At 45.2% G+C, this 24,295-nt stretch overlaps 1 protein-coding gene across 2 annotated transcripts in view; it reads right to left on the reverse strand.

The window, feature by feature from the left end:
- Window positions 1-8,911, reverse strand: part of RBFOX1 (RNA binding fox-1 homolog 1) — a 1,171,625-nt gene extending 1,162,714 nt beyond the window's left edge. For both annotated transcript variants that reach the window (XM_060260455.1, XM_060260432.1), the window contains exon 1: window positions 8,741-8,911. The gene's annotated coding sequence lies outside the window, so the exon portion shown is untranslated. The remainder of the gene's footprint in view (window positions 1-8,740) is intronic.
- Between the last annotated feature and the right edge of the window lie 15,384 nt (window positions 8,912-24,295).

Below are 24,295 nucleotides of genomic sequence, written 5' to 3' on the forward strand. Positions count from 1 at the left end.
AAGACATGCAATGTAAAGGTCATGATGCCAGCACCGCTAGTGACTACATTATGGGGTCAGGGTAAGGACCAGAAAGACCACCCCAAAGGTAGGAAAAGGTATTTGAGATTTAGTTATTCATTTACAAATAGATACGAATGAACTAGATAATGCTTTGGATGAAGGGTTTTGGGATTTTTGTCTGGTCGCTGGGGCTGTATCCAGCCAACATTCAGCATATGGAAAAGACTGGAGGGCCAACCTCAAACAATTGCCCTGTTCAATATTGCCCCCCATACTTTTTTAATCAATGAGGGTCTTATAATTCTCACCATCAGGTATTTACCCTCTGATGCTGTTTGGAGAAGAGGACAGATCTACTCCTTCCATTGCGACCCAGCTCCTTCACTTTTAATAGTAATGGTGGAAACACCGTATTTATAAACAAAAGAAATCCAGAACACGTAAGTTGCCGTTGTAAATAACCAAGTATTAATGTGAGACTGGTAATGCTGGACTCCTTCACTTTATTCATATCTAAGGACGTTTACTTGGGATAAGTCTCCTTGATTTCAAATGATCTCAACTTAAATAAAACCAGAATCATAGCCTTAATCAAACCATCAAGTGCTTCATCCATGGTGTTTTTTTTTTGTAGCAGGAACTCCTCTGCATATTAGGCTGCACACTCCTGATGTAGCCATTCCTCCAAGAGCTTCCAAGGCTCTTAGTACAGGGCCGACTGTAAGCTCCAGGAGGATTGGCTGCATCAGGGGTGTGTGGCCTAAGATGCAAAGGAGTTCCTGCTCCCCCCCCCTAAAGAAAGTCATGGCTTCATCCTTTTTTGATTCTACTGACTATTCCCATTTCCTAGTTAGATCTAATACTTAACATTCCGCATTTTTTCACCTTAGGCGGGCAAGGCAGTTGGCCCCCTTCCTGGAACGTGACGATCTAGCAACAGTGATCCATGCCACGGCCACCTCGAGGTTGGACTACTGCAATGCTCTCTACATGGGGCTGCCTTTGTGCCGAACCCGAAAGCTGCAGCTAGTGCAGAATGCCGCGGCCCGGCTGTTGTTAGGGCTCCCAAGAAGGGAGCACATCCGGCCGGGGCTCCGGGACCTGCACTGGCTGCCGATAGCTTACCGAGTCCGGTACAAGGTGCTGGTTATTACCTTTAAAGCCCTATATGGCCTAGGACCTGCCTACCTGAAGGACCGTCTCTCCCCGCATGTTCCCCAAAGAGTACTGAGATAGGGAACTCAAAATCTCCTCGATATCCCCGGGCCAAAGGAAGCCCGCTTAAAATCGACAAGGGACCGGGCCTTCTCTATTATGGCCCCCTCCTGGTGGAACCAGCTGCCGGAAGAGGTGAGGGCCCTGCGGGACCTCGCCCAGTTCTGCAGGACCTGTAAGACAACCCTCTTCCAGCTGGCCTATGACTAGCTGGCACAAGAAACTGAGCGTAGTTATACTGGATGTCTGCTGCCCCCAATGCTTTAAATGTTTTAAATGGTTCAATGTTTTAAATGGTTTAATGTTTAAATTTAAATGCTCTATGTTTAATGCCTATTTATGTTAGATTCCTGTGTTGTAAGCCGCCCTGAGCCACTTGTTGGGAAGGGCGGGATAGAAGTCATAAAATAAATAAATAAAATAAATAAAACATACAAAACAATGCTTCTTGTATTGACCACAATCCTGACCACAGTTACACAGCTTAAATCCCACTGATTTCAGTGGTACCTTTAAGCAGCACAAGTCAGGTTTGCAGCCGGTCATCTCAACACGCAGTTCTGCATACCGGATTTCTAGAGGGAAACTGCATTGACTGGCAGAACTGAAAATGCTTCCCAAATTTTGCAGGAATTTAGTGGGGGGGAGGAACATGGTTCAAAAGCATTCCTTGATTTAACTAAAACTAGGAGATTTGAACCATGCATTTCATTCCCCCCCCCCCAATATATTTTCAAACTGCAGCTACAGTACCACTGTTTCCCCAGAATATTTAGCAGAATATTAATTTTACAATAAAATCAGTAGGACTGGGAAACAATACCCACCACATGTAATGTCCAAATCTGCCATACTTGGTGTATATATAAATCTGGTGTACATATAAATCTGCCAGTTTGGTGTAGTGGTTAAGTGTGCGGACTCTTATCTGGGAGAACCGGGTTTGATTCCCCACTCCTCCACTTGCACCTGCTGGAATGGCCTTGGGTCAGCTGTAGCTCTGGCAGAGGTTGTCCTCGAAAGGGCAGCTGCTGTGAGAGCCCTCTCAGCCCCACCCACCTCACAGGGTGTCTGTTGTGGGGGGAGGAAGATAAAGGAGATTGTGAGCCGCTCTGAGACTCTTCGGAGTGGAGGGCGGGATATAAATCCAATATCATCATCATCATCATCATCATCATCATCATCATATTATTGTCAAAGTTGTGTGGAATAGTTGGTAAGCACAAACAAACTGTGCAGATATCCAACAACTTAGAGCAGGGGTGTCAAACTCATTTGTTATGAGGGCCGGATCTGACATAAATGAGACCTTGTTGGGCCGGGCCATGTCAGGCTGGGCTGGGCCATGTCAGGCTGGGCTGTACGTGTACCTGTTTAAGATTAAGTAGCAGATATATAAACTCTATAAAGGACACAGACAAACACAATTAAAGGTTTTGTTATAAAAAAAACCCCTTAAAATAAAACATGCTTAAAACATTAGCATTCATTGGTCTAATAGCTGGTTTCTTTGTATTTCTGCCATGGGATTCAGGGAACTGGGCAAAGGAAGCTCTTGCTCTTTCCTTTCTTCTCCAGGGGGCCAGGAGGGGGAGGAGCCTCAGCCAATAGGAGGAAGAGAGGCTTGGCTCAGTAGCTCTGCTGTACAATTGAGAGAGCCTGGCAAAGCAAGCTCTGCCTTTCCCCCTTCCTTCCCAAGGGATGAGCCTCAACCGATGGAGAAAAGAGAGGTCTTGCTCTGTAGCTCCTGTGTGATTGAGCAAGCCTTGCAAAGCAAGCTGTGATGCAGAAGGAAGCAAGAGAGAGGGAGAAGGAAGCAGATGACAGCCAGTTGCCCAAGAGCCTGATAGGAGCTCTCCGAGGGGCTGATTTGGCCCTCAGGCTTCATGTTTGACATCCCTGACTTAGAGATGTCTCCATGGAATTTGACCATCAGTGTTTGCTTGGGTATATCCAAAAGGCCAGAAATTCGATACCTGTTTCCTATCACTCGGGACGGTTAAATCAACATTGGCAGACACCAGATTTCAAACATTCCCTGTAACAAATCTTTAGACAGAAGGTTGCATTTCTACATTTCCTTTGCATCAATGTGAGCGAAGACTGGTCAGTAGTGAAAAATACTAAAAAGTCAAGCAAGCAATAGGTACATCAATGGCGATATTTGGGTCTCTCTAGCCTGAGGCACTTAGACAGAAATGCATAAAAAGAACATCAGTTTTTCCACCTGAGTACCTGGCTCCTCCCTTCTTCTCACCCCCCCCCCCCAAACACAACACTTTGAATTTTGTATGGAGCTTGGTGGGGAGGGGGAGAAAAGCATATTAAATTCAGGCAATAAAACTGAGCTTTTGTCATTTTTAATTGCTTGAATTCATAACCTAGTTCTGCTGTATAAAAAAAAACTTGAAACAAAGCCCTGAATCAAGCAATTTTTCTCATTAAAAAAGACGGACAAAGAAGTTTCACAAAGTATCTTTTCCCTCTTTCGTCAGTATGGCATGACAAATTAGTGTGTGTTGTTGGGGGTCGGGGGGGGGGGGCGTGGATAGGAGGAGATCTTACACAGAAGGAAGATCAGTCCTCCAAGAAGCACTTCTGGTTGGAACTAAAAATCCTGACCATGAAATTAAGTTAATGGGAGAATTAAAGGAAGTGTTACCTTCTCTTTTAAGACCACCAAATGAAACGTAGTGTGATTAATCTCCAACAAAATGGCTAAGTCAAGGGTTTCCTTAAAGCAACAGTCAATACACATATAATATTTTTTTATTCTCCTAAAAAATGGGAGGAGGATTTTAAAAAAAAGAATTCTTCATCAACTCTCTGGTTAAGTCCACATTTGTGCAACCAAAACTGACAGTAACATAAAACCCATTCAGGGGCTATAAACTGTCGCAGAAGAAACTACAGCTCTGCTTTCTATTCTTCCAATTTCGTTTCTGGGAAATTTATTTATTTATTGGATTTATATCCTGCCCTCCATGCCGAAGCAGGCTCAGGGCACCTCACAGCAAATAAACCAAAACAACAAAACAACAGATAAACACTAGGATCTAACAATTAGGACAAACTAAGTAACAGCAATTAAAATAATTTAAAACAGTTCTGGTGCTAATATAGTTGTTCCAATGTGTTCAACAATGTCGGGCATCCTCTTATACTGTTCTTCAGTTGAAGGTGAGTCAAAAGAGTGCTGCTTTACAGGCCTTGCAGAACTGAACAAGGTCCCGCAAGGCCCTTACTTCTTCCGAGAGTTGGTTCCACCAGTAGGAGGCCGCAACAGAGAAGGCCCTCTCTCTAGTTGACTTCATTAGTCAACTAGAGAGTCTAAATTAATTCCTAGTCGAAGAAGGTTATTTGGTTTTTCAAGCCACCATTCGTGATCAGAAGGTGGTTGAAAAACTTGATGCTAAAAATTAAACGAGCCCAAGGCAGATTTTGGACAACCAGATAAAGAAATCCTTTCTAGTGAAATTGGTTAATCAATAGCCCAGGAATTCCCTCATATCATAAACAAGAAATGGATTCATAACCCAGAAGAAGTTGCGCCATTACCCCAACCATCCATGTCGCTTGTTCATGAAGTGCTATTTAAAGACCATCATGGCCCTCTACATCAAGGAACCCTCAGCCACATAACTCATTGGTCTGTTGACTAAGTACCACCGTTTCCAGTTCAGCACATTCGTGCGAGAACTCTTTGGAACCTTTCTTGAACAGTGCGTGATACCAGATCTTTCTACCGGGATCAATATGCAGGGATTGTAAGTAGTGCATTCCCTCCCCCACCCTGTCCAGAGATGACATTTTTTAAAGAACATAAAATTCACCTCTCGAATCAATTCACACAATAGAAATAGGGTAGAATGTCAGGAGGAACACCACCTCACTGGAGGACAACTGCATTTCCCCTACTGTATCTGTCTTACAGCAGTTCTGGTAAAAATGAACAGAAAGGAGCAAAAAAGTAGCAACAGATCGCGCTTGTATCTCCTTGGCTGCACCCAGAGCTCTTCCGTGCCTTTTGCGTGGTCCCAGGCCTGCCTAAGTCTTGTCTGTCGCATTAGTGTCATCCTAACCAGCCTTAAAATGCTAGATCGCCTCCACAGCACATTCTGAAACTGCTGTGTTTCCACATAGATGGAGATAAGCCTTCATTTCAGACTGTAATCCTGGAGAAGATATGGACTTGAGAGTACTACTCATGTGAACTAGACATACCTTCCAAACAAGTGTTGTATAGATTTGGGGATTTGGGTAGTACAGACCTTCTGTGCTTCTGTAGATTTGGGTAGTACAGTCTTGTGTTACTGTAGTACAGACCTTAGTCCTTCTGAAGAATATAATTGCTAGGTAGAGTAAATGGTTGATTTCAAACTGATGTTAAAATTAAGTGGGAGATGGCCTTCAATGCATGGAACGTCAAAAATAAAGAAAGGAGGAAGATATTGGAGGTGATTTTTTTGTTCTTGTGACCCCTTTGAGTACTGTGAATAGACACTTTTCCCCGAGCACACAAGCAATGGAGAACTTCTCCAGTGCGAGAGTGATTGCTGTCCTCTAGCAAGACATTTTCTGTCCTCTAGCAAGACTTCAATGTGTGTGGACACACTAAACAATGCACTTTGCAACTGGATTTTTACTGTGTAACAACAGCAAATTCCACTTGCAAACAGTCGCTGTGTGAAAGCACCCACTCGTTCATTGCAGGTTTAAGATTTTAAAAAGAGTTCCTTGAAGATTGCTCCATGAAAAAAAAAAAAAAACATGATATACATTTTAGCTGCTGATTGGCCTGTTGGGATTTAAACTGGGGCAAAATTACAATAAACGCCTTCACATTTTGTCATTGATGCCTGGTGTCCATTGTTTCTACGTTTTCTTCTACCAAACACTACAGTAACATCCAATTGTCAAGAATGCTGCATCGGTTTTGATGCAATAATACAACCATAACTTAAGCATGTAACAGTGTTCTCCTCCTTCAATCCAAGCAAGTAACAGTGTTCTCCTCCATCAACCATTTAGAAGCTGTGAACTTCAGCCTGGACTGGCTACAGGTGGGGTGGTTCCACAGAAAAAACCCGCCAACGGATAGAACCATCAAGTTATTCCATGTAAATTACAGTTTAAAGACCAGAATTCTGTTATATTGAGCTATAACTTACAAAAAACCTGTGAAGCATGCAAGGGTGAGAAATAGCAACTGGTGGAAAGTCAAACATGCCTGAGTTGGGATTTGAACCCAGATCCAAGTCCAAGTATTTGTCTGAAATTATGTGGAAAGAATTGCTGGTGAAATCGTACATGGCTCCTAAACAAACCACAGATCTCAACACTGACATCAAAAAAGAAAATAAAATATTTCATACTTATTCGTTGCTGCTATTGCAATGATTATATCCTCAACACAACGGACTATCAAATTTATTTCTTGGTTTGACCACTATATGCAATGATGTAATGAAACTAATAATTATGACTTCTCTCTTTCTTTGCAGTTCCAAAACGCAAGCGACAGAGCCATATGGCATGATCAACCTATAACATTTCAGGGCAGTAAATAGCTGGCTATCGGAGTTCCCACACAGAGGTGGTGGTACCAAGAACTGAACAGATATCTGAAGAATGTGTTTGGAATCGTCGGTGCAAATCTCTGCTGAATTCATTTCAGCGTGAAAACAAACAAGGCAAGAAATACTTCTCCTCCACTATTTCAGTTGCTCATCCCCTGCTTATTACATTTGGGGGGGGGGGGGACCACAAAAACAATCCAAAACAATCAAGCTAACTACAACGCAGGAGAGTACAGAGTACACATTTTGCAGTGGAAGAAGAAACACTGACCCTAAAGAAATACTGTACGTCGACACAGCACACAGAATTACATTTTAAACCCCTCAGTTTCTTAATAAGACAGATGTTTTTCATTTCAAAGGGGGGGGGAATAAAAACACTACGCTGCCCTGGGTAGCCAGTGTTTATGGGAAAATCATATATCCTTAATATTGTGTTTTATATATAGAAGTTTTCTAATAGATCTGTTAAGTATCCTCCCCTCGCCATTATCTTTAACACATAAATGTTAATTTAGAAAGGAAGACACAGTTTAAATCTGGCGTCATTTAATATAGAGGGGAAAATACGACTGTAATTTAGATAATTTAATACCAAATTACTGCAGGCATTGAAACATTTATGTTCCCCAATCCTTCATAGCTGCTGTCTCCTACAAAATCAAAAAAATAATATACAAAGATGCCTCATAAAAGAATAAGAATCTTTGCTATATACTGCCGAGTTGTTTGGGGGGGTGGGGGAGGCTTGAATTACCTGGTTTTTTTTTTTTCTTTAAGCAATGCCATGGAATACAGCTTCCCAGAACGCAGCAATAGTATGCTGAATGAAACATTTGTAGATATTATTTGTAACCAGACTGTTGCCGATATACACAGTTGTCTCAAAGCAATGGATTTTAAATACAAGCACTTGATTACCTGGAAGTTAAAAATGCTCCAGCGATTAAAAAATGCGAACAGCTTTTGCTTTGTTCATCTTTTTTAAAAAGAGAAATGCAGTAATGAAAGCTATTGGCGGCAAGCACCCCGTGTGCTAACCTCAATAAGCCTATCACTAACCAGAAACAAACCCAGCATTTTTAAAGTTTTCAAAAGTGGCACTGAAATCTCAGAAACCTATTCTGAAAAGAGCATACAATGCACCGCATGAAGTTTTACATACCCCCCCCAAAGGAACAACACTACACATTAAAGAGAAATCCCATACTACGACCTGCAAATATACACTGATTTACAAGCAAGCTCCATCAAGCAGAAGTTACCCATTGGATTGGAAGATGAAAGTTCAGGCAAACTTCTGCCAGCCTCGAGGAAGGGCGAATCCCACCCCCTCCCCCCAAATCCACTCACCGACCCCCCTTTCCCGCGGTGTTCAGGATGGATCCAGGAACATGCCTTTCACCAGGGGCTCTCTGCAAAGCACCCGATCGGGGGAAGGTGAACACAGCCATTCCAGGGAGTTTGCACACCTTGCCCTCCCCCCCCCCCCATACCTTGTCCTCAAGGCGAAAAGCCCTCCTCTGCGCGCTTCACGGAACGGCTTTGGCTTCTGTCATCCCAGGAGCTGCCTTCCAACTCTCTATTCTCATCACACAACTCGAGAAAGCCAAACGCGAGCAACGACCCTCCCCTGCATTAACGCTGGCATGCTGCTGAAGGCAAGCGACACAACAACCGTCCAAACATGACGAGGCCTGTGCCCCCCCCCTCCAACCCACACACACACACACACACAACCCCACACACCTTCCACTCCAAAACCCTCTCTACATCTTTTGCAGGGAGTTCCGGCGCCTGCAAAACCCTCTTCCTTTGCCAAGCGCGCCTATATAGCTTCCCTGCCTTTTCTCTTTTTTCCCTCCTGTCTTTTTTTTTTTTTGCTCTTCTCTTTCAAATTGTTTTTAAAAGAACCGCCCCCCCCCCCCTTCGTTGCACCTTACCTGAAGGGCATCTCCCACGGCTGCAATTAACTGCCAAGATTTCATTGTCGGCTGCGAAATGCCTCTTCTTCCCTCGCTGGGAGAGCTGGAGAGAAGCGAGGGGAGCCGGAGAGCGGCCCCCACGTGCTGGCAATATAAATGACTACAGACATCTGTCGGGCTCGCTGCGCGGTTGCTCCTCGCCTGGGCTCTCCCCAACTCTCCCACCCCCTTCTGCTTTGCCTTCACAACGCTCGCATCAGGTGTTCCTGGATGCACCTCTCTGCGGCTCCAGGAAAGCCTCACCAGCCGCGGGCAGAAGAACAAAAGGCAAGGAAGGAGAGAGAAAAGGGTGTGGGGAAGACAGCCAGGTTGGGTCACTTGAAGCCAGGCCTGGCTAAGGCTGCCTAGGCTAAGCTAGGATTCCTTTTTGTCCCTCCCTGCTACTGAATTGTACATCCCCATCCTTCGACTTTCTCCCCCTGGAGCTATAGGCTATCCTTCTCTCTCTCTCTCCTGCACCTGTCCCTTCCTTGTTCTTTCAAGCATTAAATAGGCACCACATGACAGTATAGGGCACCTTCTACGGGGGGCCCTGTGCTTTCCTCTCTTGACAACCAATTCCAACTCACAAGCGATGAAGCGTCTGAAGGTGGGGACTGTAAAAACGCTCCCCGATAGCTTCTGCTAGGTCTACATTGTTGAGAATGTTTCCGGGACACTACCGATGGCCGCTCTCGCACTGGGCCGGGCTGTATCCTACCCTGTTTTCTCTTGTGTGTTTGCGTGCTTTGACAAAGCACCAGCACAACACACAGTCCTGATCACTCTGCCGTGAGTCCTTGCTTGTGCGTGGGTCTGTTTTACTTCCATTTGCTTTGCACTATTGGAAAGCCAGGTCTGTTTCTCTCTCTCTCCCTTTTGAATGCCTGATTTTTAGCTAAGGCTCAGAGCAATAGCGTCTGGGCAGGCGGCAGGAAGCTAAAGTGGCCATTCAATTCAACACAAGGAAATCTTTAAACCGCATAATTAGTTTTATGTTTGGGAATAAAATAGATGGTGTATGGTTCTAGAATAGGGTTGGGGATGCGGGTTGCCAAATGCCATTGGGGATGGGGGTTGCCAAATCCAGGCTAGGAAACTTCTGGAGATTTTGGGATGGAACCAAGGGAAGGGAAAGACCACAGTGGGGGTACAATGCCATAGAGACCACCCCTCAAAGCCACCATTTTTCCCAAGGGGACTAGAGATGAGCTACAGTTCCAGGGGATCCCCAGGTCCCACCTGGAGGCTGGTATCCCTAATCTGTGTTTGTATAGGATATATTTAACTACAGAGCGAGAGAGAGAGAGCGATTCATATGCATAAACAAATGTGCAATATATGCCGACAAATGTGCAATATGTGCACATATTTATAGACCATGCAGTCACTTTTCTGTTCTTAAGAACAACTTTGTGTGAGTGTGCATGTGTGCCCCCCAACAACAACAACAAAATAAACTATATGGGGATGAGAAATTTAAGATAAACTTGTCAACCAGATGTAACATCTTTTATTGGCAGTGCAAACAATACATGAAGTTGACTAATACTGAAAAAAAAAAACCCATTGGTCCATTAAGGTCAGTATTTGTCTACTCAGACTGGCAGCAGCTTTCCAGCATCTCAGGCAGGGGTCTTTCCCATCACCAGCTGCCAAACACTTTAACTGGAGATGTTGGGGAATTGAATCTAGGACCTTCTGCATGCAAAACAAGCCACAGCCCCTTCCTGACACACCCATATATATAGAAGGGACAAAAGGGAATCTATTTCTTACTTCCATTAAAGCTAAACAACTTATTTGGGGATGGGGTTTACTTACACAGGGATTTCTTAATACACAACAGACATAATACATTGCCTAATTTGGATTGCTGCAAAACACCTCTCAATATAATATTTACAGTTCAATATTACACCACTCAATTACTGTTTCCACGACAAAAGTAATAAGCAGTTAGCAGAGTTCAATACATAATGCAGCTCCCTGACTTAAGATAGCCCAAGCCAGCCTGATCGAATCAGATCTCAAGAGCTAAACAGGTTTGGCCCCGGTCAGCCCACCAAGGAAGTCTAGGGTTGCCGTGCAGAGGCAGGCTATGTATGGCATGAATGTCTCTATGCTGAAAACCCTACAGCGTCACCATATCTGCAACTTGATGGTAAAATGAAGGAGGAGGAGGAGGAGGAGGAGGAGAAGGAGAAGGAGAAGGAGAAGGAGGAGGAGGAGGAGGAGGAGGAGGAGGAGGAGAAGAAGAAGAAGAAGAAGAAGAAGAAGAAGAAGAAGAAGAAGAAGAAGAAAATGATGATGATGATGATGATGATGATGATATTGGATTTCTATCCCGCCCTCCACTCCAAAGAGTCTCAGAGCGGCTGACAATCTCCTTTACCTTCCTCCCCCACAACAGACACCCTGTGGGGTGGGTGGGGCTGAGAGGGCTCTGACAGCAGCTGCCCTTTCAAGGACAGAGTCTCAGAGTGGCTCACAATCTCCTTTACCTTCCTCCCCCACAACAGACACCCTGTGAGGTGGGTGGGGCTGGAGAGGGCTCTCACAGCAGCTGCCCTTTCAAGGACAACCTCTGCCAGAGCTATGGTGGACCCAAGGCCATGCTAGCAGGTGCAAGTGGAGGAGTGGAGAATCAAACCCGGTTCTCCCAGATAAGAGTCCGCACACTTAACCATTACACCAAACTGGAGGAGGAGAAGAGGGAGAAGAAGATCATGATGATAATGGATTTATATCCCGCCTTTCACTCTGAATTTCAGAGTCTCAGTGGCTCATAATCTCTTTACCTTCCTCCCCCACAACAGGCACCCTGTGAGGTGGGTGGGGCTGAGAGAGCTCTGACAGCAGCTGCTCTTTCAAGGCCATTCCAGCAGGGGCAAGTGGAGGAGTGGGGAATCAAACTCGGTTCTCCCAGAGAAGAGTCCATGCACTTAACCACTATGAAAAAAACACTACGTAAAACTTAACCACTACGTAAAAAAGAAGAAATAACACAGTATGCTAGCAATGGCTAGCTATTATCAGACTCCTTATTAGTCCAAGTGAAAAGCCTTATAATTTTCATAATACAATTGTCATTTCCAGCTAAGAATCAGACACACACATGCAATTTAGCATCCATATCTCTCAATTAGGAAAAGAAGAAGCACAGTTCCAATTTTTTTTAAAAAAAAATGCAATTCACAACATAACAGGAACAAAAGCTGAGAATAAAAAAGAAAATAGAGCATGTGTTGCCATTTATTTCCAGACTGTTTAGGGTCAGGATGGCTTTACACATAAACACTAAGGTATCCAACAGGACAAATTGCTAGTGTGTTATTCCTAATATAGACCCATCCCAATGCCACTAATATGGCTCAGAGAACGCTGGCTCCTTCACAGATCTGCAAGTGAAATTATATTCAACTTTTTCAGATCAACGGGCCCCTCTAACCCAAACCTGCAGTGTGGGACCCTCTTTCACGGAGGCCACAGATACCATTTTCCAGGTCACCAGTGGCAACTTTAACTAAATTTTAAAATGTACTTATTTATTTACATTATTTGTAATCTGCCTTTCTCACACAGACTCAAGGTAGATTACACTGAGCGAGTCACACAGGCCGGGCACACGTTAGACCTGATCTTTGCATCCGGGATTTCGGTGAACGATATCGCGGTAGAATCGGTACCATGGTTGGATCACCTAGCCCTCAAGGCCCGTGTGGAGATGCCACCCCAACCCTGTATGGGCGGAGAGCCTATTTTGGCTCGCCCCCGGAGCCTGATGGACCCGGAACGGTTCCAAATGGCACTGGGGGATCCCTGGCCCCCTGGCGATTCCCTCAATGACCTGGTGGAGACCTGGCAAGGCCGGCTAACCAGGGCTATCGACGAAATTGCACCTCGACGTCCTCTGCGCCCTCGCAGGAGGCTGGCTCCATAGTATATCTTGGAGCTACGCCGGCTGAAACAGGGGCTCAGACGACTAGAGAGGCAGTGGCGGCATACTCGGGACGAAGCGACGAGAACATCTTATAGAACGTTTATGAAGTCTTATGAGATGGCAGTCAAGGCTGCAAAGAAAGACTACTTTGCAGCCAAGATTGCATCTGCAAATTCGCGCCCGGCACAATTATTTAGAATAATTGGAGATCTTACCACATTGCCTCAAGGCAAACCAAATGTTAGGGAATTAGAGATAGGCTGTGAGGCTTTTGTGAAACACTTTGCAGATAAAATCACGTCACTCCGCCAAGACCTGCCTATCACATTGGATGCAGTACAGGAACTTGAGGCTCCGCGCCTGTCTTCTAGTTTGGAGTTGGGTCGGTTCGACCCACTCAGCCTGGAGGAAGTCGACGGAATTCTCTCTGTTGTGCGCCCAACAACTTGCGATTTGGACCCTTGCCCCCCCTGGCTGATTAAATCTTGCCAGAGGGAGCTTAGATGTCCTTTACGGGACATAATAAATAGATCCCTCTTGGAGGGGCGTTTTCCATCACCTCTGAAAGAGGCTTTGGTCCGCCCCCTCCTGAAAAAATGTACAGCAGACCCGGCCGAATTGGCAAATTACCGACCGGTCTCTAATTTACCGTTTTTAGGTAAAATTATTGAGAGGGCAGTGGCGCTGCAACTACAGGGTTTTCTGGATGACGCTTCCATCCTAGACCCTTGCCAGTTCGGCTTTCGCCCGGGCCACGGGACGGAGACAGTGCTAGTTGCCTTGGCAGATGACCTCCAGCGGCAACTGGATCGAGGTGGCGTGGCGGTGCTGATGTTGTTAGACCTGTCGGCGGCGTTAGACACGGTCGACCATCAGCTACTGACCCGCCGCCTCGCCGACATAGGGGTTAGGGGGCTGGCCTTACAATGGCTTTCCTCCTTCCTCAAAGGTTGGGGACAAAGGGTGGCAATCAGGGGTGAGCTCTCACGGAGGCGCACACTAGATTGTGGGGTGCCTCAGGGAGCAGTTCTCTCTCTGGTGTTATTTAACATCTACATGTGCCCCCTTGCCCAGATTGCCCGGAGTTTCGGACTGGGTTGTCATCAATATGCGGATGACACCCAGCTCTATCTGCTAATGGATGGCCGGCCTGACTGCGTCCCAGTGAATTTAGACCGGGCATTGCAGGCCGTGGCAACCTGGCTTAGGCTGAGTGGGCTGAAGCTGAACCTGACGAAGACAGAGGTCCTTTGCGTGGGTCGCGGCGCTCTGGGGAAGGAAATACCTCTCCCAGTTTTTGACGGTGCGCTGCTGAAAGCGGCGGGCCGGGTCAAGAGCCTGGGAGTCCTACTGGAGCCTTCACTATCAATGGAGGCCCAGGTAGCGGCCACTGCTAAGTCGGCGTTTTTCCACCTGAAGCGGGCAAGGCAGTTGGCTCCTTTCCTGGAGCGCCGGGACCTGGCAACAGTGATCCATGCGACGGTCACCTCAAGATTGGACTACTGTAATGCCCTCTACATGGGGCTGCCTTTGTGTCGAACCTGGAAGCTGCAGCTAGTGCAGAACGCAGCGGCCAGGCTGTTATTAGGACTCCCGAAATGGGAGCATATACAGCCGGGGCTGCGTGAACTGCACTGGCTGCCAGTTACATACCGGGTCCGCTACAAAGTGCTGGTTATCACCTTTAAAGCCCTATATGGCTGAGGACCTGCCTACCTGAGGGACCGTCTTTCCCCATATGAGCCCCAAAGAGCACTGAGGTCAGCAGGGAAGAACAAGCTGACTATCCCTGGGCCAAAGGAGGCAAAATTACAGAGCACCCGTGCACGGGCCTTCTCTGTTACAGCCCCGTGCCTCTGGAACCAGCTCCCGGAGGAGGTGCGGGCCCTGCGGAATCTGGACCAATTCCGCAGGGCCTGTAAGACCATTCTTTTCAGGCAGGCCTTTGTAGACCGCTGACAAAGATGGCTGTTCAACCCACCAAATGATTCCATCTAGTGATCTCTGCCATTATATAAATGGACAGAATAACACCAGGAACATCACCGCTGCTGTTAAATTATGGAATGGCTTAGACAATCGGAACTGGTTTTAGATATTGTTGTTTTAAATTATTGTATAATTTAAATGCTGCTTTTAAACTTATTATATATTGTATAATTTTATCGAACTTGTTGTTGGCCGCCCTGAGCCTGCCTAGGCGGGGAGGGCGGGATATAAATAAAATTTATTATTATTATTATATTATCAACAAAACGGGACATTCAATAACCAATACATTACAATTTCAAAAGTCTGGAACTGCCAGAAAGAAAGAGAAGCATAACAGAGGTGTCAACTTGGCACATTAAGAGGTACAGAAATTACATAACAAGTTCCTACTTACAATATGCTATGTACAGCAATAATGACCATAAACCCAAGTTTACGAAAGCATTTTGTAGTGGGCAGGGCTTTTTTTTATAGCAGGAATTCTTTTGCACAATAGGTCACACCTCTCTGATGTAGCCAATCCTCCAAGAGCTTACAGGAGTCTTAGTACAGAACCTACTGTAAGCTCCAGGATGTTTGGCTACATCAGGAGGGTGGCCTAATATGCAAAGGAGTTCCTGCTACAAAAAAAGCCCTGCTTATAATGAATTGGACAAAGAAAGCCTGCCCCCACCTCCCAGCTCTGGTATTCCAAGGAGGTCTCCCATTCAAGTTCTTGCCAGAGCCGACCCTGCTTAGCTTCCAAGGTCTGATGAGATCAGGCATGCCTGGGCTATCCAAGTCACGACAACACACTTTCTTCTCTTGAAAGAAGGCATTGCCCAGAACTTGGATGTGGAGATATGTGCAGAAGCAACTGTGACACAACAAGCCAAGGACAGCTCACAGTTTCATTGGATATCCTCCCCCACCCTAAGTGCAACAAAATCTGAAGGATGATAAAGTGAAACTCAATAGGTAACAAAAAATGAACAAATGAAGTAAATAAGGACAGAGCTGGTAGGAATCTTCTCATCCGTCTGTTGTTAGAAACAGAGTTGGGCAGGCCGCAATAGAAAACCCAATATTGCTCAACCTGGAAGTTTGGTTTTAAATGCACCTGCAATATATCTGCATCTAGATACTCCCTCTAAGCTGTGGAGTCTTAACATAAGAGAAGCCATGTTGGATCAGGCCAGTGGCCCATCCAGTCCAACACTCTGTGTCACATAAGAACGTAAGAGAAGCCATGTTGGATCAGGCCAGTGGCCCATCCAGTCCAACACTCTGTGTCACATAAGAACATAAGAGAAGCCATGTTGGATCAGGCCAACGGCCCATCCAGTCCAACACTCGGTATCACACAGTGGCCAATAATTTATACACACACACACACACACACACACTCTGTGGCTAATAGCCACTGATGGACCTCTGCTCCATATTTTTATCTAACCCCCTCTTGAAGCTGGCTATGCCTGTAGCCGCCACCACCTCCTGTGGCAGTGAATTCCACATGTTAATCACCCTTTGGGTGAAGAAGTACCTCCTTTTATCCGTTCTAACCCGACTGCTCAGCAATTTCACCGAATGCCCACGAGTTTTTGTATTGTGAGAAAGGGAGAAAAGTACTTCTTTCTCTACTTTCTCCATCCCATGCATAATCTTGTAAACCTCTATCATGTCACCCCGCAGTCGACGTTTCTCCAAGCTAAAGAGCCCATCCAAGCGTTTTAACCTTTCTTCATAGGGAAAGTGTTCCAAGCCTGTAATCATTCTAGTTGCCCTTTCTTGCACATTGTGAGCAAAAATTCTAATTTGTGAGCTACTGGCATTAAAGTTGTGAGCTACTGACTAAATTAGGTGGCTCTGGGGCCATTTTTCCTGAGCTAAGACAAAAATGTGTTAGCCGGAGGCTTAAAAACTGTGAGGCGGCTCACACTAATTCAGCTAAGAGGGAACACCGGTCATGGAAGTGAAGTCTGACTCTCAAAAGCTTATGCTGGAGTGATAGAATTAAGGTGCCACTGGGCTTCTGTCCAATTACCTACCTTTCTGTGGGGGCGGGAGGGGCTGTGGCTCAGTGGTAGAGCATCTGTTTGGCATGCAGAAGCTCCCAGGTTCAATCCCTGGCACCTCCAGCCAAAAGAATCAGGCAGGAGGTGATGTGAAAGACCTATGACTAAGACCCTTGGGAGTCACAGCCGGTCTGAGTAGACAGTACTGACTTTGATAAGCCAAGGATCTGATTCAGCGTAAGGCAACTTTGTGTGTGTTTATACAGCTTCCAATTTAAGGGGAGGGGCTGTGCTTCAGAGGTAGAACATCTGTTTTGGCAGGCAGAAGGTCCCAGATTCAACCCCAGCATCTTCAGTTAAAGGATCTGGCAGTAGGTAATAGGAAAGTCTTCTAAGTTAGATCCAGAAGAGTTGCTGCTGGTCTGAGTAGACAATACGGACCCTAATGGACCCTACCCAGGGGTCTAGTTCAGCGTAAGGCAGCTTCATGTGTGTTTGCATGTGTCACTTGAACAGAGGACCTGAGCAAAGAATCTAGCATTTACACTCAGGGGTGGAATTCTAGCAAGAGCTCCTTTGCACATTAGGCCACACACTCCTGAGGTAGCCAATCCTCCAAGAGCTTACAAGGCGCTTTTTTGTAAGCTCCTGGTGGATTGGCTACATCAGGGGTGTGTGGCCTAATATGCAAATGAGCTCCCGATAGAATTCCACCCCTGGTTACAGTAGAACCCTTGTACCATTCACCAAAGCTGAGGCTCAAATCACATGAGATACTTGAAGATCTATGACAGAATCCTCAGTATGTGTTTTGTTTTTTTTAAATAGAAAGTGGAGGTGGCCCCAATGAGGTATAGAACAGCCCCAAGTGCTACCTATTAAAAAACAACAACTTGGAATTAAATCATAAACATTTCAATATCTTGTCTTTTTTTTTAAAAAAAAAGGTAAAGATAGTTCCCTGTGCAAGCACAGTCGTTTCCAACTCTGGAGTGACATTGCTTTCACAACGTTTTCACGGGGTGGTTTGCCATAACCTTCCCCACCAGTCATCTACTCTTTCCCCCCAGAAAGCTGAGTACTCATTTTACTGAACTCGGAAGGATGGAAGGCTGAGCCAACCTTGAGCCGGCTACCTGAACCCAGCTTCCGCCGGGATCAAACTCAGGTTGTGAGCAGAGAGCTCGGACTGCAGGACTGCAGCTTTACCACTCTGCGCCACGGGGCTGCTCTTGTCTACTTCAGAACTAGGGACAGCACATGAAAACCACGCTGAAAGACCAACTGGTAATTTAAGTTGTTGGCTGTATACTTCCTCCAACTGAAATTGTAATAATTAAGCTGCACAGAAATCTTACGGATTATATCATGTGCAGCTGCGGTACAATCTATGCACCTGAAACAAATGGTTGACTTAAACACCAACGACAACAAAAACAAAATCTTGCCTTTGAGAAAAGAAGATGATGCGGGTTTCAATTAGCAAAGTGTTTATGGAACAAACACATGGGGGCTCTCTACGCCTGAAGGATTAAGATCTGAAATGATTTCTGTCTACCCTCCATCTAATGATCCAACGGTATTATAGGAGGTGAGCTTAATGAAGCATATTCCGTTACCAAAAGTTAGCATGTGATTTATGGCAAGTGCAGCGCGGCTTACTCGGAAACGGATTGCTGTTGATGTCCGTGGGTCTGGGTGAGATGATTGACTTATGACAGAACAAATCAATCACATGTCATTTTTGGCAAAAAAAAGACATGCTTCAGAACCCAAAGAGACTTGCACATGGAAAGTCTAGGTTTTGAATGGTGACAAGGTGATATCACCCTGACACAGACAGCCTTATCTCGTCAAATTTTGGAAGCTAAGCAGGGTCAGTCTTAGCTGGTCCTTGGATGGGAGATCTCCAAGGAATACCATGGCTGGGTTGCAGAGGCAGGCAATGGCAAACCACCTCTGAATGTCTGTGGCCTTGAAAACCGTACATGGTTGCCACAAATCAGCTGTGACTTGGCGGTGCTTTCCACCTCCACTACCACCCACCAAGCGGCACTGGGGTAAGGAGCCCACAGGAAAGTGGGGAAGGACATCTCGAGAGGAACCAAAACTTGATCTCAGAAAACAAGTTGCTCAGAGCAAACAGCCAAGCTTCAGCCAGAGGCTTTAGAGCAAGGGTGGCCAAGCTTGCTTAGCATAAGAGCCACATGGAATAAATGTCAGATGTTTGGGAGCCGCAAGACATGAACGTCCAATGTTTGAGAGCAGGCAGGCAGGCCGGAAGGAAGGAGAATAGAGAGGAAGGGAGGGGAGGAGAGGTGGAAATAAAGCAACTTTAACTTTAAATGCATTCTCCAAGTCGCTGGCTGGCTTGGCAAAGTGATTTAAAGAGACAAATGCCTTCTCCAAGCTGGCTAGGAGGTTGGTGGGGCTTCAAGAGCCACACAATATGTGTGAAAGAGCCACCTGTGGCCCCTGAGCCACAGTTTGGCTGTACAGTATCTGGTAGAACTCCGTTGGCTTTAGAGCATCCAGTTTGGTTTTAGTTTGGCTTTAGAGCATCCAGTAGAACTCTGTTGGCTCCTTTTCTCATTTCATCCCTGACAAGTTTTAAGCTGCAGTTCCATTCCCTGGCCACGTGCCTTCTTGCTGCAGTAGAGTGTCAGAAAGCAGACCTTCATCTCCCACCTCTGCCAACAGCACAACGAATAAGACACTCCATTCCACCTGCAAGAGTCTCCAACTTTTAAACCCTGCTCTGGTGCCTTGCGGGCAAAACCAGACTTGAGAGCAAAAATAATCAGTTCTATTTTTAAGTGTTTGTGAGCAGATGGGAAGAGAACAAATCCTTTTACTCTAGCGATGGTATCAAATCAAGTCTGGACTTAAGGCAGAAACTAAACTGAGCTATCATTCTTTGGTCACATTACGAGAAGGCCAGAGTCAGTGGAAAATGCAATAATACTAGGAGAAGTAGAAGGTAGCAGGAAAAGAGAAAGACACAAGATGAATCGATTCCATCAAGAAAGCCAGGACCCTCAATTTGCAAGACCTGAACAGGGCTGGTAAGAATAGGACATCTTGGAAGTCATTAATGTACAGGGTTGCCATATAGTTGGAAGCAATACAACAGCACTGTACACAAGCATGTGCATGCACACATGCACACAGAGACAGAGAACTGGCACGTTGGGTATGTATCCTATACATTCATTCATTCATTCATTCATTCATTCATTCATTCATTCATTCATTCATTCATTCAAATATGTATATCCCTGCCTTTCCACATGGTTTAAAGCAGGGCTTTTTTGTAGCAGGAACTATTTTGCATATTAGGCCACACTCCCTTGTGTAGCCAATCCTTCAAGAACTCTCAGGCCTCTTAGCACAGGGTCTACTGTAAGCTCCAGGAGGATTGGCTACATCAGGGGTGTGCGGCCTCATATGCAAAGGAGTTCCTGCTACAAAAAAAGCCCTGGTTAAAAGCAGTTTACAATAATTGTACACAATAAGTTCAGAGAGAGAGGGAGAGAGAGAGAGAAACATTTGCAAAGGTGTCCAAGATCAGCCTTGACTCAAACAACTACACCGTTTTAAAAATGGGATGTGTGAATTTAGGTGAACTGGGCCATCTTCAAGTTGCACCCCCCCCCCATCCCAGTTAACAGAATTAAAGGTTCGTTCAACTTTGTCCAGAATGGCCTTGCGACATACAATTAATCATGTAGATTGCAGGAGAGGAGGAGGCTGTAAACTTCCTTGCCTAATTGAATGTAGGCAAAGAGACCGAGCTGAGAACCTTTTTGAACTTGATTAGTAGAAACAGGTAGGCTTTTTGGAGACAGAACCGTGGAGCTCAGAGAGATGGGAAATTTTGATGCTATATAGTGCAAAGATCTTTCTTTTTCTCTCTCTCATATATACCCACACCATCCAAAGCCTTACCACAGTACCCTTCTATTCTTCTCTGTGATGGTCATTTGGCGGCTGTAAATAAAGAAACCATTAAGCTGGATACCTGAGCCACATCTATGGCTGGTGACGAAAGTAGAAACTCCATAGCTTTTCTTCTTCGTGAGATTGGAATATGAAGTTCTCTTTGAAGTCGGATTAATATTGCTCAAATTAAATCTAAAAGGGTTTTGATAAGACTTGCATTATTCTGTCACCCTCTCCCTGCCCACCCCATGTTTAAGCAGTCTGCACAATTCTGTGTTTCTTTGATTTCACCAAGGAGACCCCTAAACCAACTTCCCCTCTATCTCAGATATTGTCCCAATGAAGAGAAGAGGCTAACAGGGACATGTTTTTATCCTCCAGGGAACTCAAAGCAGCATATATATATATATATATATATATATATATATATATATATATACCCTCTCACAAGAAAATCAAGAGGAGAATTCCTTTGTCCAAAGTCACCTACCTCTTAATGGCTGAGCATGGCTTTGAATCTGAGTTCTCCCACCTGCCAACCAAACATTGCAGCCAACCGCTGCCTGTTATTTTCTAGATACCGCCAGTGCTCCCTCTTAAGCTCAGCAAGTGTGAGCTAGCTCACAGTTTGTTTAGCCTCCAGCTCTCACATTATTGTCTCAACTTGGGAAAAATGGCCTCAGAGCAAACTAACGTATGCAGTCGCTCCCAACTTTAATGCCAGTAGCTCACAAAGCAGATTTTTTTTTTGCTCACAAGACTTAGAGGGAGTATTGGCAGCCACTTACATACAACTAACCACCTTTTTTTTTTTTAGATACAAAACCAGCCACTGTTCTTTTTCTACATAGAAAACCACAGGTTTTTCTATATACAAAAACCTGGCACTGCTAAGTGCATACAAAACCAACCACACACACCCATATTGCTAAGCTAGCCAAAAATAAAAGATAGCTTCCAGAACAGAAAGGGGTAGCTTTAAGAGTCACAGGGTCACATTCAATGGTTTTGTTCCCCCTCTATAGAGACAGAATCAAAGGGTTATCTCGTCTTGACCTATGCACTTGCAGCCACAAAAAAATCCCCCCAAAACTTCTCCCTCACAGGGAAAAAAAAATCAAGCATATGAAAGGGAAACCGTATCTGTAAAAACAGGTAACATTGTGAAGGGCACACCGGTCATGAAGAGGATAGGCTCACCTATGTGAGAAGTTCTAAGCCCCAACCTGACAACTGAAGAAACTGTCTTATTTTAAGACAGACCACTGGTCTCACTAGCGCAATATCACCTGTGCTGGCCTGCCAGCAGTCTTTCCACAACATCACCCGAATGACTTTCTCCCAGAATGCAACTGGAGATCTTTCTCTGCCCTCCCACTGTTGTTGGAGAATGAAACCACCACCTTCTACCTGCGCGTCGCGTATGCCCTTTCACTGAGTTTTGGGTCTCCCTTCCTTAAGAACTTTACAAGCACAGAAATACTCGAGAAATTTTAATTGAATATATTTAGAAGGAGAAAGGGAGCTCTGTAACGGCAGAGCAGTTTTTTTGCTAAGGTCCGTTTTACACATTTACTAGAACCAAAGGGTAAAGATGCTCTCCCTCAGAGTGTTAACAAACATCTGAATATTCCAGTATGGAAAAAAAAAGAAAGTGGGGGAGCTCTTCCTGTAACTATAAATGTAACTTGCCAAGGAAAAGCATTATGACTAACCTTTCTCACCCTTGGCCAGCACGCTATTCTTCTTCTTGTAAAAAGACCTTCTTGGAAGCTAGGCAGGCAAGGCCAGGGGCAGCCGAACTGGCTCAACGTAAGAGCCACAAAGAATAAACATCAGGGGTTGGAGAGCCACGAGACATGAAGGTAAGATGTTTGAGAGCTGCAAGGCAGGAAGGAAGGAAGGAAGGAAGGAAGGAAGGAAGGAAGGAAGGAAGGAAGGAAGGAAGGAAGGAAGGAAGGAAGGAAGGAAGGAAGGAAGGAGACTGGCAGAGACTGACCAAGAGAGAGATCTTGGGGTCGTGGTAGATAACTCACTGAAAATGTCAAGACAGTGTGCGTTTGCAATAAAAAAGGCCAACGCCATGCTGGGAATTATTAGGAAGGGAATTGAAAACAAATCAGCCAGTTTCATAATGCCCCTGTATAAATCGATGGTGCGGTCTCATTTGGAGTACTGTGTGCAGTTCTGGTCGCCGCACCTCACAAAGGATATTATAGCATTGGAGAAAGTCCAGAGAAGGGCAACTAGAATGATTAAAGGGCTGGAGCACTTTCCCTATGAAGAAAGGTTGAAACGCTTGGGACTCTTTAGCTTGGAGAAACGTCGACTGCGGGGTGACATGATAGAGGTTTACAAGATAATGCATGGGATGGAGAAAGTAGAGAAAGAAGTACTTTTCTCCCTTTCTCACAATACAAGAACTCGTGGGCATTCGATGAAATTGCTGAGCAGACAGGTTAAAACGGATAAAAGGAAGTACTTCTTCACCCAAAGGGTGATTAACATGTGGAATTCACTGCCACAGGAGGTGGTGGCGGCCACAAGTATAGCCACCTTCAAGAAGGGTTTAGATAAAAATATGGAGCACAGATCCATCAGTGGCTATTAGCCACAGTGTATGTGTGTATATAAAATTTTTTGCCACTGTGTGACACAGAGTGTTGGACTTGATGGGCCGTTGGCCTGATCCAACATGGCTTCTCTTATGTTCTTATGTTCTAAGGAAGGAAGGAAGGAAGGGAGGAAGGGAGGAAGGAAGGAAGGAAGGAAGGAAGGAAGGAAGGAAGGAAGGAAGGAAGGAAGGAAGGAAGGAAGGAAGGAAGGAAGATGGCAGAGGGGGGGAAGGAGGGAGAGGTAGAAAGAAAGCAACTTTAACTTTAAATGCATCCTCCAAGCTGCCAGCTGATTTGGTTTAAAGAAGTAATTTAAAGAGAGAAATGCATTCTCCAAGCCAGCCAACGGGGTGTTGAGGACTTCGAGAGCCACTCAATATGTATGAAAGAGCCACATGTATTTGGATGGGAGACCACCAAGGAATACCAGGATTGCTTTGCAGAAGCAGGCAATGGAAAACCACCTCTGGGTATCTCCTGCCTTGATAATCCTTCAAGGTCAACATGTCAGCTTTGACACACTTCCCACCACCCAAGAGGCCTTCTAGCTGGTGTGATTTGAAACTGGCAGGATACACACACAATACAGCCATAGATTTGCTAGCAAATTCCACTAAACACAAAACTTGAAAACTACATTAAGAGATTCTTGTTTAGGCAAAATATCACATGCACACAATAAAGGAAACATAAGCATTTCAAGAGGACTATCAACATTTCTCAAGGGAGCACCAAAGTTCTTGAGAACAAAGCGAGAGTCAAATCGCACCTTTAAGATCAACAAAGTTTTATTCATAATGTAATGTAGATAGATCCAGGTGTGCTCTAAGCACACTTCATCAGACACTTCCGAGCAACAGAGCTGCCCACCTGGATCTATCTACATAGCTCTCTAGGTTACTCTCATACCCCACCTAGAGGAGAACAAAAACTCAAAGGAAACCTGAAGGATATTGCCGTGTTTCTGCAGAACACATTGTACAACTACAGAGATGTGCGGGATCTGCCCTCAGTTCAAACCACACTGACAAATTTCTGTAGACAG

This window comes from Heteronotia binoei, chromosome 20 (genome assembly GCF_032191835.1).
Source record: "Heteronotia binoei isolate CCM8104 ecotype False Entrance Well chromosome 20, APGP_CSIRO_Hbin_v1, whole genome shotgun sequence".
Lineage (NCBI taxonomy): Eukaryota > Metazoa > Chordata > Lepidosauria > Squamata > Gekkonidae > Heteronotia > Heteronotia binoei.